Raw genomic sequence first — 14,066 nt, 5'->3', positions numbered from 1 at the left:
CAACAGATACCTTTAAATTGAGTCTTTTTTTCTTGACTCCTATTTTCTTAGATACTGTAGTTTGGACTTTAGACACTCAAATATATTTGAAGTTAACTGTGCTTATTACTTTCTATATTTGCAAAACATTAATTATACTATACTTGATTATCAGCAATTTAATTAATTGCATGAGGGAAATCTAGGCAAAACATTTATCTGTGTCAGCATGCTATTTTGTAGACATTAAATAGCAATTTTCATCCGATGAAATATATGACTGTAATTTTTAAAATACTTTCAGAAACAGTCACACCAGATGTAGGAGAAGAGTCACCTTTTCATTACGAATTATCCTTTTTTATACGGTAAGGGCATGTTTTGGCTTTCAGCTATGCAAATACAAATCTTTATAATACCATTATAGCATATGTTACATTTTTGTAAAATGCAGCTTGGATCAAGTATCAACTTTAAAAGAAAAAATATTTTCCATTCATTTTTTCTTAATTTTTAGGTACTTTACAATTTTCACACCAATGTTAATGGCCAAATCTAATTATTGAGCATGATCAACTAAAAGCATTCTGTAGGTCCTCAAGTGCTTAAGACATATTATATGCATTTTTAAAGAGCAGAAAATAACTCAATACCATCACAATGGCAAACTGATTACCTACTGTAGAATTGCGCAAAAGTATTGTGATGAGTGCAAGCTAATTGTTCCTAATTTCAGACCCAGGAGATTGGGAGCTCAGTATACTGTAGGGCTCAGAAAGCTGACACATTGCCTATATTCATTGCAAGAGGCAAAAAAGTTAAGAGGGCCAGTTGTAGATTGACAAAGTATGAGGTTGTTGTTTACATTGTATTAGGCAGAGGACTAAGAGGGTCATTCCGAGGTGATCGCTAGCTGCCGTTGTTCGCAGCGTAGCGATCAGGCAAAAAAATCAGCATTTCTGCACATGCGTACGGGCCGCAGTGCGCACGCACGAAGTACTTTCACAAAAAACTATGCAGTTTTACACAAGGTCGAGCGACGCTTTTCAGTCGCTCTGCTGATCAGTTAGTGATTGACAGGAAGTGGGTGTTTCTGGGAGGTAACTGACCGTTTTCAGGGAGTGTGCTAAAAAAACGCAGGTGTGTCAGGTAAAACGCAGGCGTGCCTGGGGAAACGGGGAAGTGGCTGGCCGAACGCAGGGCGTGTTTGTGATGTCAAAGCAGGAACTAAACAGACTGAAGTGATCGCAAGGAAGGAGTAGGTCTGCAGCTACTCTGAAACTGCTTGAAAAAATTTCAGCACTGTTCTGCTAACCTTTCCTTCGCACTTCTGCTAAGCTAAGATACACCACCAGAGGACGGCGGCTTAGCGTGTGCACTGCTGCTAAAAGCAGCAAGCGAGCGATCAACTCGGAATGAGGGCCTAAGACAGATGGCCAAGTGAAAAATGGAAGCTGTTCTTTCAGTGAAGACTCACTAAAGTAACTGAGAATTACTCCTTTCACACTGCCAAAACAACCTGGGTCAATGCCGCTGTGACTCAAAATATGGCTGCCCGACGACAGCTAGGCTGTGGAGGAAGGGAGCAACCCTAAACATGTGAGAACTTCCCTTAGCGCAGGTGGGGTGGGGGCAGGACCTGGCATGCGGGACTGTCTTGCCCTGTGCTGGGCGGCCCCCTGCATGTTAGTGGAGAGAGTTGTAGTTGTGTGAATTTTCGCAAAATTACAACTCATGATAAATTAAGCTCTTAGGGCCTAATTCAAGGTTAATTGCAAAAGCAAAATCTTCCTCTAATTGGCAAAACCATGTGCAGTGCAGGTGGGGTAGATGTAACATGTGCAGAGAGAGTTAGATTTGGGTGGGTTATTGTTTCTGTGCAGGGTAAATACTGGCTGCGTTATTTTTACACTGCAATGTAGATTTCAGTTTGAACACACTCCACCCAAATCTAAAGGGGGGTACCCACAGAGAGATCAGTGCTTAAATCTAAGCAATCTGACTAGATTGCTTAGAACTTAAGCACGGATCTCTCCGTGTGTATGCCCCACAGCGATAGCGATGCGCGGACCCGCGTGTCGCTATCAACGGTGCTAGATTGGCCTGCATGCAGGCACAATATAGCAGGTCGCGCATTGTGTGCTGAGGGGTCACTGATAGATCGCTCAGCACACATCTCTCCCCGTGTGTATGGGGCTTAACTCTCTCTGCACATGTTATATCTGCCCCGCCTGCAGTGCATACGGTTTTGCCCATTAGAGGAAGATATTGCTTTTGTTAACAACCTTGAATTAGGCCCTTAATATGGTATGGAATAAGTCATAAGCCATTATAAGATGTTATAGGGCTTAGACAAAGCTATGGAGAGAAAAGTGATGTTTTTATGTTGAGGAGTCGACATACACAGGAAAAATATATTATCTGTTTATTATTTACATATTTGTGCGTATATGTTTATATATGTATGAGAAACTCTGACATAACCATACTTGTCATTTTTGTAAAACAATCTGAGTACAAAAAGTGTATTTTGCAGACTTTCTGCAGCAAGTTTTTTATTCTTTTGGTCTGAAATCAACCACTTGGAAACCCCCACCTTGTGTGTTTGCCTGTGGGTCTATGGGAGTTCTCTGATTTCTCCTTGTCTGAGTATGCAATACACGAGATGGTGTTTGCATGAATTCTTGGTTATACTTTATGAAATATTTTTGATAAATGACCCATAGAAAATACATTATATATGTGATATTCTTATTAAATTAAGATATGCTATGAGTAATGTCTTGAACTGAATTTGTGTGCCTCGTAAAACTTCAGTACATCATATATAATTCTATTATAACTGTGCAAGTGCTGGGGAAATAAGTCTTCTGTAGACTTGAAAAGTTATACAGTATATGTGTAGATAGATAGATAGATAGATAGATAGATAGATAGATAGATAGATAGATAGATAGTTAGATAGTTTTAATATGTAAAAGACTCAATCGCCCAGGATTTGTAGTCATGGTTGCAGTTTGGTACGGGATTTCAGTGCCGGTAGTCACAAGACCAATAGCGGCTTCCCGACGGTCAGAATCCTGACCCCTTGTTGATAAGTATGCTAACTCTTCTCCCTAACCCTCCTTCCCGCAGCCTAACCATTACCCTCCCTGGTATACTTACAGTATAGTACATTTATGATGTTGACTGTCAGGATTCTGGTGTTGAGATTCTGATGGGTATTGGGATTCTGGCATCAGTCTTCTAACTGCTGGCATTCTAATCGTCGGAATGCCAACTACAACCCCATGGTTTAATTGAAGGTAAAATATATATTTAATTCAGTCCCATGTGATTCAGCTTAGCCTTATATATACATACTGTGTGAAATCATACAATATGCTGATATATACTGGTAACAGGAATCCCATTAAATAATATCATGATAATACCTTAAGTTGGAGGAATGCAGGGTACATCACATATGACCTGGACTCTGGGTGGATTTTTCGTAGTATGTGGTGAAAAAAATCAATATCTCACCATTCACTTGTAAACCACGGATGTTGCAGCCAAATAATGAATGATAAAAACGTTCCATGCAGGTTAATAAGCCAAAACCCAAGAGGCAAGCATTAAAATGATACTTTGATTTATTTTGTATATGGTTATTGGAAGATATTAGAGCAGTGAAAGGCAACCACATAGTCTTCACGAGAAGCATAGATATCTTCATAATAACTGCACATTACACTTGGGGGTAAATTTACTAAGAGGCACATTTTAAAGTCATGGCTGGATTTAAAGGGGCAATAATATTAAATACAAAACAAGGCATGCTTTGGATTTACTACTATTGCCCCTTTAAATACTGCTAATGAATGCGGGGTGGCTTTGAGAAGTAGTACAATTACCACTTAGTATCAGTAATACACTAAGTTAAACAATACAATTAATGAAAGAAAAAGACACATCTATAAAGACTTATCAGAAAGCTGATATACAATATAACACTGCAATTTAGAGTAAAGTAGATATCAACCAGAGAGTGCAGGTAAATGCTCATAGGGCTGCATGTAACCACGGGACCAGGGCTGTTTCTAGCCAATTTGGCTCCCAGTGCAAGACTTAACCCTCCCCCCCCCCCCATTGGCATTAAAAAAGATGCACCCTCCCCCGTGGATATAAGAAATACTAATTTGAGTGCGCGCTCCCGGCAAGAGTGTGTGGCCTCTCTAAAATGGGAGTGGCCTCACAAAATGGGTGTGATCTCACCTGAAAAGGCTACCTTACACCCCAGTTTTTGACCCTGCACCAACAGATCAAGGTCGCCAAAGGGAGAATTTTTACGATCCCATCCTGCACATGTGGCAGCATTTTCTGAGGGGGAGGGTGCAGAAAAATGCGATTGCCTATGCCTGTCAATCATGCAGAAGCAGTCGTGGGGCGGGGTGGCGGCAACGCTCCATTTCCAGGGCAGAGACGTAGCATTGTGGGGGCGATGTGGCACGAGTGCGGGCATGTCATGGGCATGATCGCGGCCACCATGACCGGGAACATGGCGGCAGGCCTCCTGCAGGTGCAGCTAAGCTGTGTCGGCAGGAGGCATCTTATATTTCTGCAAACAAGCAGAAATTGTGATTCATTCACAATTTCTGCTTGTTGAAGGTGTGGGGGGGGGCGGCAGTCAGCATAGCTGGGTGGCCTTGCCCTGAGATGGGCGGCCCCCAGCTTGCTAGCAAAAGGATTGCAAATTCTGCTTATTAGCAGAATTTGCAATCCTTACTAAATTAGGTATATTGCCTTTATCATTTTCCCCTATACTCCTGGTTAAGGAGCTGATTCAGAAGTAGATGCTGTTTCAATGTTTTTGCAGTTTGGCGATGTTTGGAGGACAGTGCACGCATCAGAGTTGTTGTGGTGCACGTGTGCCTCCATACAGCTGAGACACAGTCGCAGTGCCCCATAAGCCTCAGCATGATTGACATGCTTTTCTCATTTAGGGAAGGCAACAGGGTGCGTTCTAAACAATGGGGACAATTTTCTGGGTGCGCCGAAGCCAGTGGCTTTGTCCTCGCATCTAGATTTGCGGCGTAATTTTGCCAAACATCCGGAGTAACCTGAGGCTTTCTTAGATGTACAATAAGCCGGCCAATGTTTACACTGTGGATCAGACGCTGCGTCTTCGGATATGAAAAGCCAGCAGTGGGTGTCTATATACAAAGAGATGCCACCTGCCAATGGCGGTTACAGAGGAGGGGCTCCAGCGCAGTCCAAAATTCAAATAAGGGAGCCAGTCCAACTCCAAATGAGTCCCGCATTGTGATGCTTGGCAGCTCTTAGAGTGGCAGTTGGTGTTGTTTCCCTATTTGAATTTTGGACTGTGCTGCAACCCCACCTCTGGAACCGCCACTGCCACCTGTTGCATTAGCATATACATTCAGATCCACTGCGATCCACAGCACCGATCCACCCTGCATCCCCCTGCATTAGCCCCTGAATGTGGAATCTTTAATGGAATAGTTGCTCACAGTTATTGTTTTCTATTAAAGTTCCTGTATAATGTATATATGCACATTTAATAAACATTTATCTAATGTGTTTTATGGTTATTTACTACTGTAGTGCACATTACTAGCAATTCTGTAAAGTCTCCTGCTAGTGTCATGTTGCTATGGTAACTCAAAGCTAAATGTGATAGTACTTCTGAGATAGAATCTGGAAATATGCCACAGGTTCAATAAGATCGGCCATCTGTTTCCGTCTGTTGTTGTGCTATCAGTTTACAATACGTTTCTTGACATATTTCACCTGCTACACATCAAATAAATAGGGCTCTGTGTGATTTGGGAAACATTGTGAGATAACAGCATCTTTATAACTTCAAGACGAATTCTGCTTTCCCTGGAGCGGGATTTGTACATCATAGGTTTCCTTTACTAGAAAATAGGGGAAAACAAACTGATAAAGACATGAGAAAGGTTGAAAAGAAATATACAGCGTGTCACCCACTGAGGTCTGGTACCCCATGATGTGCCTTGTCCGGCCACCTAATATTTAGATACTTCAGAAAAACAAGTATGGCAGGTCAAAAATAACGAATTAAATGGATTTGTCAAATCTGTTTTTCATTATTAGTGTTTTTGAATAAAGTTCAGCAAAGTATCTTCTGTGATCTCAGATCACTGCCTAACAGTTATCTACAACCTTTGTGAGAGCTGCAGACAGAACAACACAACAAGTGCAAGTTCAATTGTGTATTTAAATGTTAAATGTTACAAATTAAGGAATTATTTGGTGTCTTAATATAAAGCAAGTAACATTATGTTGATAGTAAATAGTGCTAGAAACTTGCTATCATGGTTCTCAACAATCAAGTAATTCCAGAGTTCCCAAGGATGTGTCTTGTTCAGAGGTGTAGCTAGATGCCATGGTGCCTGGAGCAACAGTATGTTTTGGCGCCCCCTCCCCTATACTGAATTGGGTGCATGTTACATTTGAAAAGAAAAAATATTGAAAAATCCAAAATTGGTGACAGGGCCGGTTCTAGACCTTGTGGATCTCAGGGTGAATTTTTTTTGGGGGCGCCCGTCAGTGGGACAGTGCGCACCAAAGTAGCGCAACAAAAATATAGGGGAGGTTATGCCATAGTAGAGCCGCTTATAAATGTTACTCTGCAGCTTCTTATGCAGAGAGAGGTGCTGCAACAGCAGCCTGGGGCAGAGACGGGTGCCGCAGCACCCGAGGCAGGAAGAGGTGCTGCAGCAGCTGTGGCAGAGATAGGTGCTGCAGCACCTAGGGCAGAAAAAGGTGCTGCAGCAGCTGGAACAGAGAGAGATGCTGCAATAGCTGGGACAAAGAGAAGTGCTGCAGTAGCCGTGGCAGAAGGAGGTGCTGCAGCAGTCGGGGCAGAGAGTGGTGTAGCAGGACAGAAGTAACCTGCTGCACAGCTACAAGCAGACAGTGAAACATATAAGGAGGGTGGCAGAGCTCCGGCATGTGTCGGCTTTCAGTGTCTCCTGCTATCTCCTCTGACCTACCCTGCTTCCTACCTAGTCTTAGAGTCCGAGTCAGTGTGGTATAGCGGGCAGAAGGCGGGGGTGAGCAGGCGGCGGAGTGACCTCTAACTTTTCCGGCTTGCGTTCCACTGGAGCCACCCTTGCTACACCCCTGGTCTTATTGCACTTTTCCGCCATAGTACTTCCAGCAGTGGTGGTTAGCAGCAATGGATGGTTTGGAATTTTATCAGGAGAATTCAATCAGCTGCCCTAATTTACCATGGTCTAATTGATTCCCTGGGGCTATCCAATTAGTCCCGAAGGAAGCAGTTATTGGGAAGTGTGTGTGTGTGTGTGTGTGTGTGTGTGTGTGTGTGTGGTAGGGGTGGGGGGAATGTTTCCAGCAGGCTCAGAAAAAATCCCAGACAAATAGTGTGTTAACAGGTGCCACAAACGTGTTAACGCATAGGTCCGTGAACTTATCATTGGTTCTATGTGATAACACCCATTAACACATGTTATTGCCCAATAAAATATTAATTTAATGGGTGTTAAAAAGGGTGTTGGCTGAAAACAGGAGTGCAATTGAATAGCCCAGTGATTAAAGCTCGATGCTACCACCCTTTTTCACCACGGTTAAATTGATGGTGCTATTTGAATTGCCCTCTAAGTGGTGGTAACTGAGAGTTTGCACTTCACAATTGTGTACAGGTAAATGTTTTGGGACAGATCCAATTACACACAAGCTGCTGCTGGTAACTCACGCTGCTCAAATATGCGCAATTATGGTATTTGATTTCTGCTTGTACCTCCATTGGCTCTATGCAGAATTGTCACATCCTGCAGAGCTGTCAAAATTCATAGACTAATCATCCACTCTCTCATCTCGATCAGTGAGGACTACAGTTCTGAATGACATATTCATTTTCATTTGTAGAGCTGCCATCCGATACATCAAGTCTTGTGTATTTCTCACAAGTGAAGCTATGATACCCTTCCATATGATGGATCAGAGCTTATGTTTCATCTCTTCTCTATGGCAGCTTTGGCTGATCTTTTGTCAACAAGTCAAAAAACAGAATTTTTCAATGTTTTTAGTAGAGATGAGCGCCTGAAATTTTTCGGGTTTTGTGTTTTGGTTTTGGGTTCGGTTCCGCGGCCGTGTTTTGGGTTCGAACGCGTTTTGGCAAAACCTCACCGAATTTTTTTTGTCGGATTCGGGTGTGTTTTGGATTCGGGTGTTTTTTTCAAAAAACACTAAAAAACAGCTTAAATCATAGAATTTGGGGGTCATTTTGATCCCAAAGTATTATTAACCTCAAAAACCATAATTTACACTCATTTTCAGTCTATTCTGAATACCTCACACCTCACAATATTATTTTTAGTCCTAAAATTTGCACCGAGGTCGCTGTGTGAGTAAGATAAGCGACCCTAGTGGCCGACACAAACACCGGGCCCATCTAGGAGTGGCACTGCAGTGTCACGCAGGATGTCCCTTCCAAAAAACCCTCCCCAAACAGCACATGACGCAAAGAAAAAAAGAGGCGCAATGAGGTAGCTGTGTGAGTAAGATTAGCGACCCTAGTGGCCGACACAAACACCGGGCCCATCTAGGAGTGGCACTGCAGTGTCACGCAGGATGGCCCTTCCAAAAAACCCTCCCCAAACAGCACATGACGCAAAGAAAAAAAGAGGCGCAATGAGGTAGCTGTGTGAGTAAGATTAGCGACCCTAGTGGCCGACACAAACACCGGGCCCATCTAGGAGTGGCACTGCAGTGTCACGCAGGATGTCCCTTCCAAAAAACCCTCCCCAAACAGCACATGACGCAAAGAAAAAAAGAGGCGCAATGAGGTAGCTGACTGTGTGAGTAAGATTAGCGACCCTAGTGGCCGACACAAACACCGGGCCCATTTAGGAGTGGCACTGCAGTGTCACGCAGGATGTCCCTTCCAAAAAACCCTCCCCAATCAGCACATGATGCAAAGAAAAAGAAAAGAAAAAAGAGGTGCAAGATGGAATTGTCCTTGGGCCCTCCCACCCACCCTTATGTTGTATAAACAAAACAGGACATGCACACTTTAACCAACCCATCATTTCAGTGACAGGGTCTGCCACACGACTGTGACTGATATGACGGGTTGGTTTGGACCCCCCCCAAAAAAGAAGCAATTAATCTCTCCTTGCACAAACTGGCTCTACAGAGGCAAGATGTCCACCTCATCATCACCCTCCGATATATCACCGTGTACATCCCCCTTCTCACAGATTATCAATTCGTCCCCACTGGAATCCACCATCTCAGCTCCCTGTGTACTTTGTGGAGGCAATTGCTGCTGGTCAATGTCTCCGCGGAGGAATTGATTATAATTCATTTTAATGAACATCATCTTCTCCACATTTTCTGGATGTAACCTCGTACGCCGATTGCTGACAAGGTGAGCGGCGGCACTAAACACTCTTTCGGAGTACACACTTGTGGGAGGGCAACTTAGGTAGAATAAAGCCAGTTTGTGCAAGGGCCTCCAAATTGCCTCTTTTTCCTGCCAGTATAAGTACGGACTGTGTGACGTGCCTACTTGGATGCGGTCACTCATATAATCCTCCACCATTCTATCAATGTTGAGAGAATCATATGCAGTGACAGTAGACGACATGTCCGTAATCGTTGTCAGGTCCTTCAGTCCGGACCAGATGTCAGCATCAGCAGTCGCTCCAGACTGCCCTGCATCACCGCCAGCGGGTGGGCTCGGAATTCTGAGCCTTTTCCTCGCACCCCCAGTTGCGGGAGAATGTGAAGGAGGAGATGTTGACAGGTCGCGTTCCGCTTGACTTGACAATTTTGTCACCAGCAGGTCTTTCAACCCCAGCAGACTTGTGTCTGCCGGAAAGAGAGATCCAAGGTAGGCTTTAAATCTAGGATCGAGCACGGTGGCCAAAATGTAGTGCTCTGATTTCAACAGATTGACCACCCGTGAATCCTTGTTAAGCGAATTAAGGGCTCCATCCACAAGTCCCACATGCCTAGCGGAATCGCTCCGTGTTAGCTCCTCCTTCAATGTCTCCAGCTTCTTCTGCAAAAGCCTGATGAGGGGAATGACCTGACTCAGGCTGGCAGTGTCTGAACTGACTTCACGTGTGGCAAGTTCAAAGGGCATCAGAACCTTGCACAACGTTGAAATCATTCTCCACTGCGCTTGAGACAGGTGCATTCCACCTACTATATCGTGCTCAATTGTATAGGCTTGAATGGCCTTTTGCTGCTCCTCCAACCTCTGAAGCATATAGAGGGTTGAATTCCACCTCGTTACCACTTCTTGCTTCAGATGATGGCAGGGCAGGTTCAGTAGTTTTTGGTGGTGCTCCAGTCTTCTGTACGTGGTGCCTGTACGCCGAAAGTGTCCCGCAATTCTTCTGGCCACCGACAGCATCTCTTGCACGCCCCTGTCGTTTTTTAAAAAATTCTGCACCACCAAATTCAAGGTATGTGCAAAACATGGGACGTGCTGGAATTTGCCCATATTTAATGCACACACAATATTGCTGGCGTTGTCCGATGCCACAAATCCACAGGAGAGTCCAATTGGGGTAAGCCATTCCGCGATGATCTTCCTCAGTTGCCGTAAGAGGTTTTCAGCTGTGTGCGTATTCTGGAAAGCGGTGATACAAAGCGTAGCCTGCCTAGGAAAGAGTTGGCGTTTGCGAGATGCTGCTACTGGTGCCGCCGCTGCTGTTCTTGCGGCGGGAGTCCATACATCTACCCAGTGGGCTGTCACAGTCATATAGTCCTGACCCTGCCCTGCTCCACTTGTCCACATGTCCGTGGTTAAGTGGACATTGGGTACAACTGCATTTTTTAGGACACTGGTGAGTCTTTTTCTGACGTCCGTGTACATTCTCGGTATCGCCTGCCTAGAGAAGTGGAACCTAGATGGTATTTGGTAACGGGGGCACACTGCCTCAATAAATTGTCTAGTTCCCTGTGAACTAACGGCGGATACCGGACGCACGTCTAACACCAACATAGTTGTCAAGGCCTCAGTTATACGCTTTGCAGCAGGATGACTGCTGTGATATTTCATCTTCCTCGCAAAGGACTGTTGGACAGTCAATTGCTTACTGGAAGTAGTACAAGTGGGCTTACGACTTCCCCTCTGGGATGACCATCGACTCCCAGCAGCAACAACAGCAGCGCCAGCAGCAGTAGGCGTTACACGCAAGGATGCATCGGAGGAATCCCAGGCAGGAGAGGACTCGTCAGAATTGCCAGTGACATGGCCTGCAGGACTATTGGCATTCCTGGGGAAGGAGGAAATTGACACTGAGGGAGTTGGTGGGGTGGTTTGCGTGAGCTTGGTTACAAGAGGAAGGGATTTACTGGTCAGTGGACTGCTTCCGCTGTCGCCCAAAGTTTTTGAACTTGTCACTGACTTATTATGAATGCGCTGCAGGTGACGTATAAGGGAGGATGTTCCGAGGTGGTTAACGTCCTTACCCCTACTTATTACAGCTTGACAAAGGCAACACACGGCTTGACACCTGTTGTCCGCTTTTCTGTTGAAATACCTCCACACTGAAGAGCTGATTTTTTTGGTATTTTCACCAGGCATGTCAACGGCCATATTCCTCCCACGGACAACAGGTGTCTCCCCGGGTGCCTGACTTAAACAAACCACCTCACCATCAGAATCCTCCTGGTCAATTTCCTCCCCAGCGCCAGCAACACCCATATCCTCCTCATCCTGGTGTACTTCAACATCTTCATCTTCAATCTGACTATCAGGAACTGGACTGCGGGTGCTCCTTCCAGCACTTGCAGGGGGCGTGCAAATGGTGGAAGGCGCATGCTCTTCATGTCCAGTGTTGGGAAGGTCAGGCATCGCAACCGACACAATTGGACTCTCCTTGTGGATTTGGGATTTCGAAGAACGCACAGTTCTTTGCGGTGCTTTTGCCAGCTTGAGTCTTTTCAGTTTTCTAGCGAGAGGCTGAGTGCTTCCATCCTCATGTGAAGCTGAACCACTAGCCATGAACATAGGCCAGGGCCTCAGCCGTTCCTTGCCACTCCGTGTGGTAAATGGCATATTGGCAAGTTTACGCTTCTCCTCCGACAATTTTATTTTAGGTTTTGGAGTCCTTTTTTTACTGATATTTGGTGTTTTGGATTTGACATGCTCTGTATTATGACATTGGGCATCGGCCTTGGCAGACGACGTTGCTGGCATTTCATCGTCTCGGCCATGACTAGAGGCAGCAGCTTCAGCACGAGGTGGAAGTGGATCTTGATCTTTCCCTAATTTTGGAACCTCAACATTTTTGTTCTCCATATTTTAATAGGCACAACTAAAAGGCACCTCAGGTAAACAATGGAGATGGATACTAGTATACAATTATGGACTGCCTGCCGAGTGCAGACACAGAGGTAGCCACAGCCGTGAACTACCGTACTGTACTGTGTCTGCTGCTAATATAGACTGGTTGATAAAGAGATGTCTATGTAACTATGTATGTATAAAGAAGAAAGAAAAAAAAACCACGGTTAGGTGGTATACAATTATGGACGGACTGCCTGCCGAGTGCAGACACAGAGGTAGCCACTGCCGTGAACTACCGTACTGTACTGTGTCTGCTGCTAATAATATAGACTGGTTGATAAAGAGATGTCGTAGTAGTATGTATGTATAAAGAAGAAAGAAAAAAAAACCACGGTTAGGTGGTATACAATTATGGACGGACTGCCTGCCGAGTGCAGACACAGAGGTAGCCACAGCCGTGAACTACCGTACTGTACTGTGTCTGCTGCTAATATAGACTGGTTGATAAAGAGATGTCTATGTAACTATGTATGTATAAAGAAGAAAGAAAAAAAAACCACGGTTAGGTGGTATACAATTATGGACGGACTGCCTGCCGAGTGCAGACACAGAGGTAGCCACAGCCGTGAACTACCGTACTGTACTGTGTCTGCTGCTAATATAGACTGGTTGATAAAGAGATGTCTATGTAACTATGTATGTATAAAGAAGAAAGAAAAAAAAACCACGGTTAGGTGGTATACAATTATGGACGGACTGCCTGCCGAGTGCAGACACAGAGGTAGCCACAGCTGTGAACTACCGTACTGTACTGTGTCTGCTGCTAATATAGACTGGTTGATAAAGAGATGTCTATGTAACTATGTATGTATAAAGAAGAAAGAAAAAAAAACCACGGTTAGGTGGTATACAATTATGGACGGACTGCCTGCCGAGTGCAGACACAGAGGTAGCCACAGCCGTGAACTACCGTACTGTACTGTGTCTGCTGCTAATATAGACTGGTTGATAAAGAGATGTCGTAGTAGTATGTATGTATAAAGAAGAAAAAAAAACCACGGTTAGGTGGTATACAATTATGGACGGACTGCCTGCCGAGTGCAGACACAGAGGTAGCCACAGCCGTGAACTACCGTACTGTGTCTGCTGCGACTGGATGATAAATGATATAAAAAATATATATATATCACTACTGCAGCCGGACAGGTATATATTATATATTATATAATGACGGACCTGCTGGACACTGTCTGTCAGCAGAATGAGTTTTATTTTTATAGAATAAAAAAAAAAACAACACACAAGTGAAGTCACACGACGAGTGTTTAACTTTTTCAGGCAATCACAATATAAGTATACTACTAACTATACTGGTGGTCAGTGTGGTCAGGTCACTGGTCAGTCACACTGGCAGTGGCACTCCTGCAGCAAAAGTGTGCACTGTTTAATTTTAATATAATATTATGTACTCCTGGCTCCTGCTATAACCTATAACTGGCACTGCAGTGCTCCCCAGTCTCCCCCACAATTATAAGCTGTGTGAGCTGAGCAGTCAGACAGATATATAATATATATAGATGATGCAGCGCACTGGGCTGAGCCTGAGCAGTGCACACAGATATGGTATGTGACTGAGTCACTGTGTGTATCGCTTTTTTCAGGCAGAGAACGGATATATTAAATAAACTGCACTGTCTGGTGGTCACTCACTATATAATATTATGTACTCCTGGCTCCTGCTATAACCTATAACTGGCACTGCAGTGCTCCCCAGTCTCCCCCACAATTA

General features: G+C 44.4%; 1 long non-coding RNA gene across 2 annotated transcripts in view; it reads left to right on the top strand.

The window, feature by feature from the left end:
* The first annotated feature begins 281 nt into the window (after positions 1-281).
* LOC134957080 (uncharacterized) overlaps positions 282-14,066 on the top strand; it is a 46,001-nt gene continuing 32,216 nt past the window's right edge. Inside the window, exon 1 of one of the 2 annotated variants that reach the window (XR_010186442.1) lies at positions 282-347. This is a non-coding gene — a long non-coding RNA (uncharacterized LOC134957080). The remainder of the gene's footprint in view (positions 348-14,066) is intronic. The other variant, XR_010186441.1, reaches the window with a different exon arrangement.

The sequence above is a fragment of the Pseudophryne corroboree genome, chromosome 9 (genome assembly GCF_028390025.1).
Source record: "Pseudophryne corroboree isolate aPseCor3 chromosome 9, aPseCor3.hap2, whole genome shotgun sequence".
In the NCBI taxonomy this organism is placed as follows: domain Eukaryota; kingdom Metazoa; phylum Chordata; class Amphibia; order Anura; family Myobatrachidae; genus Pseudophryne; species Pseudophryne corroboree.
This window is presented reverse-complemented; position numbering and strand designations above follow the sequence as displayed.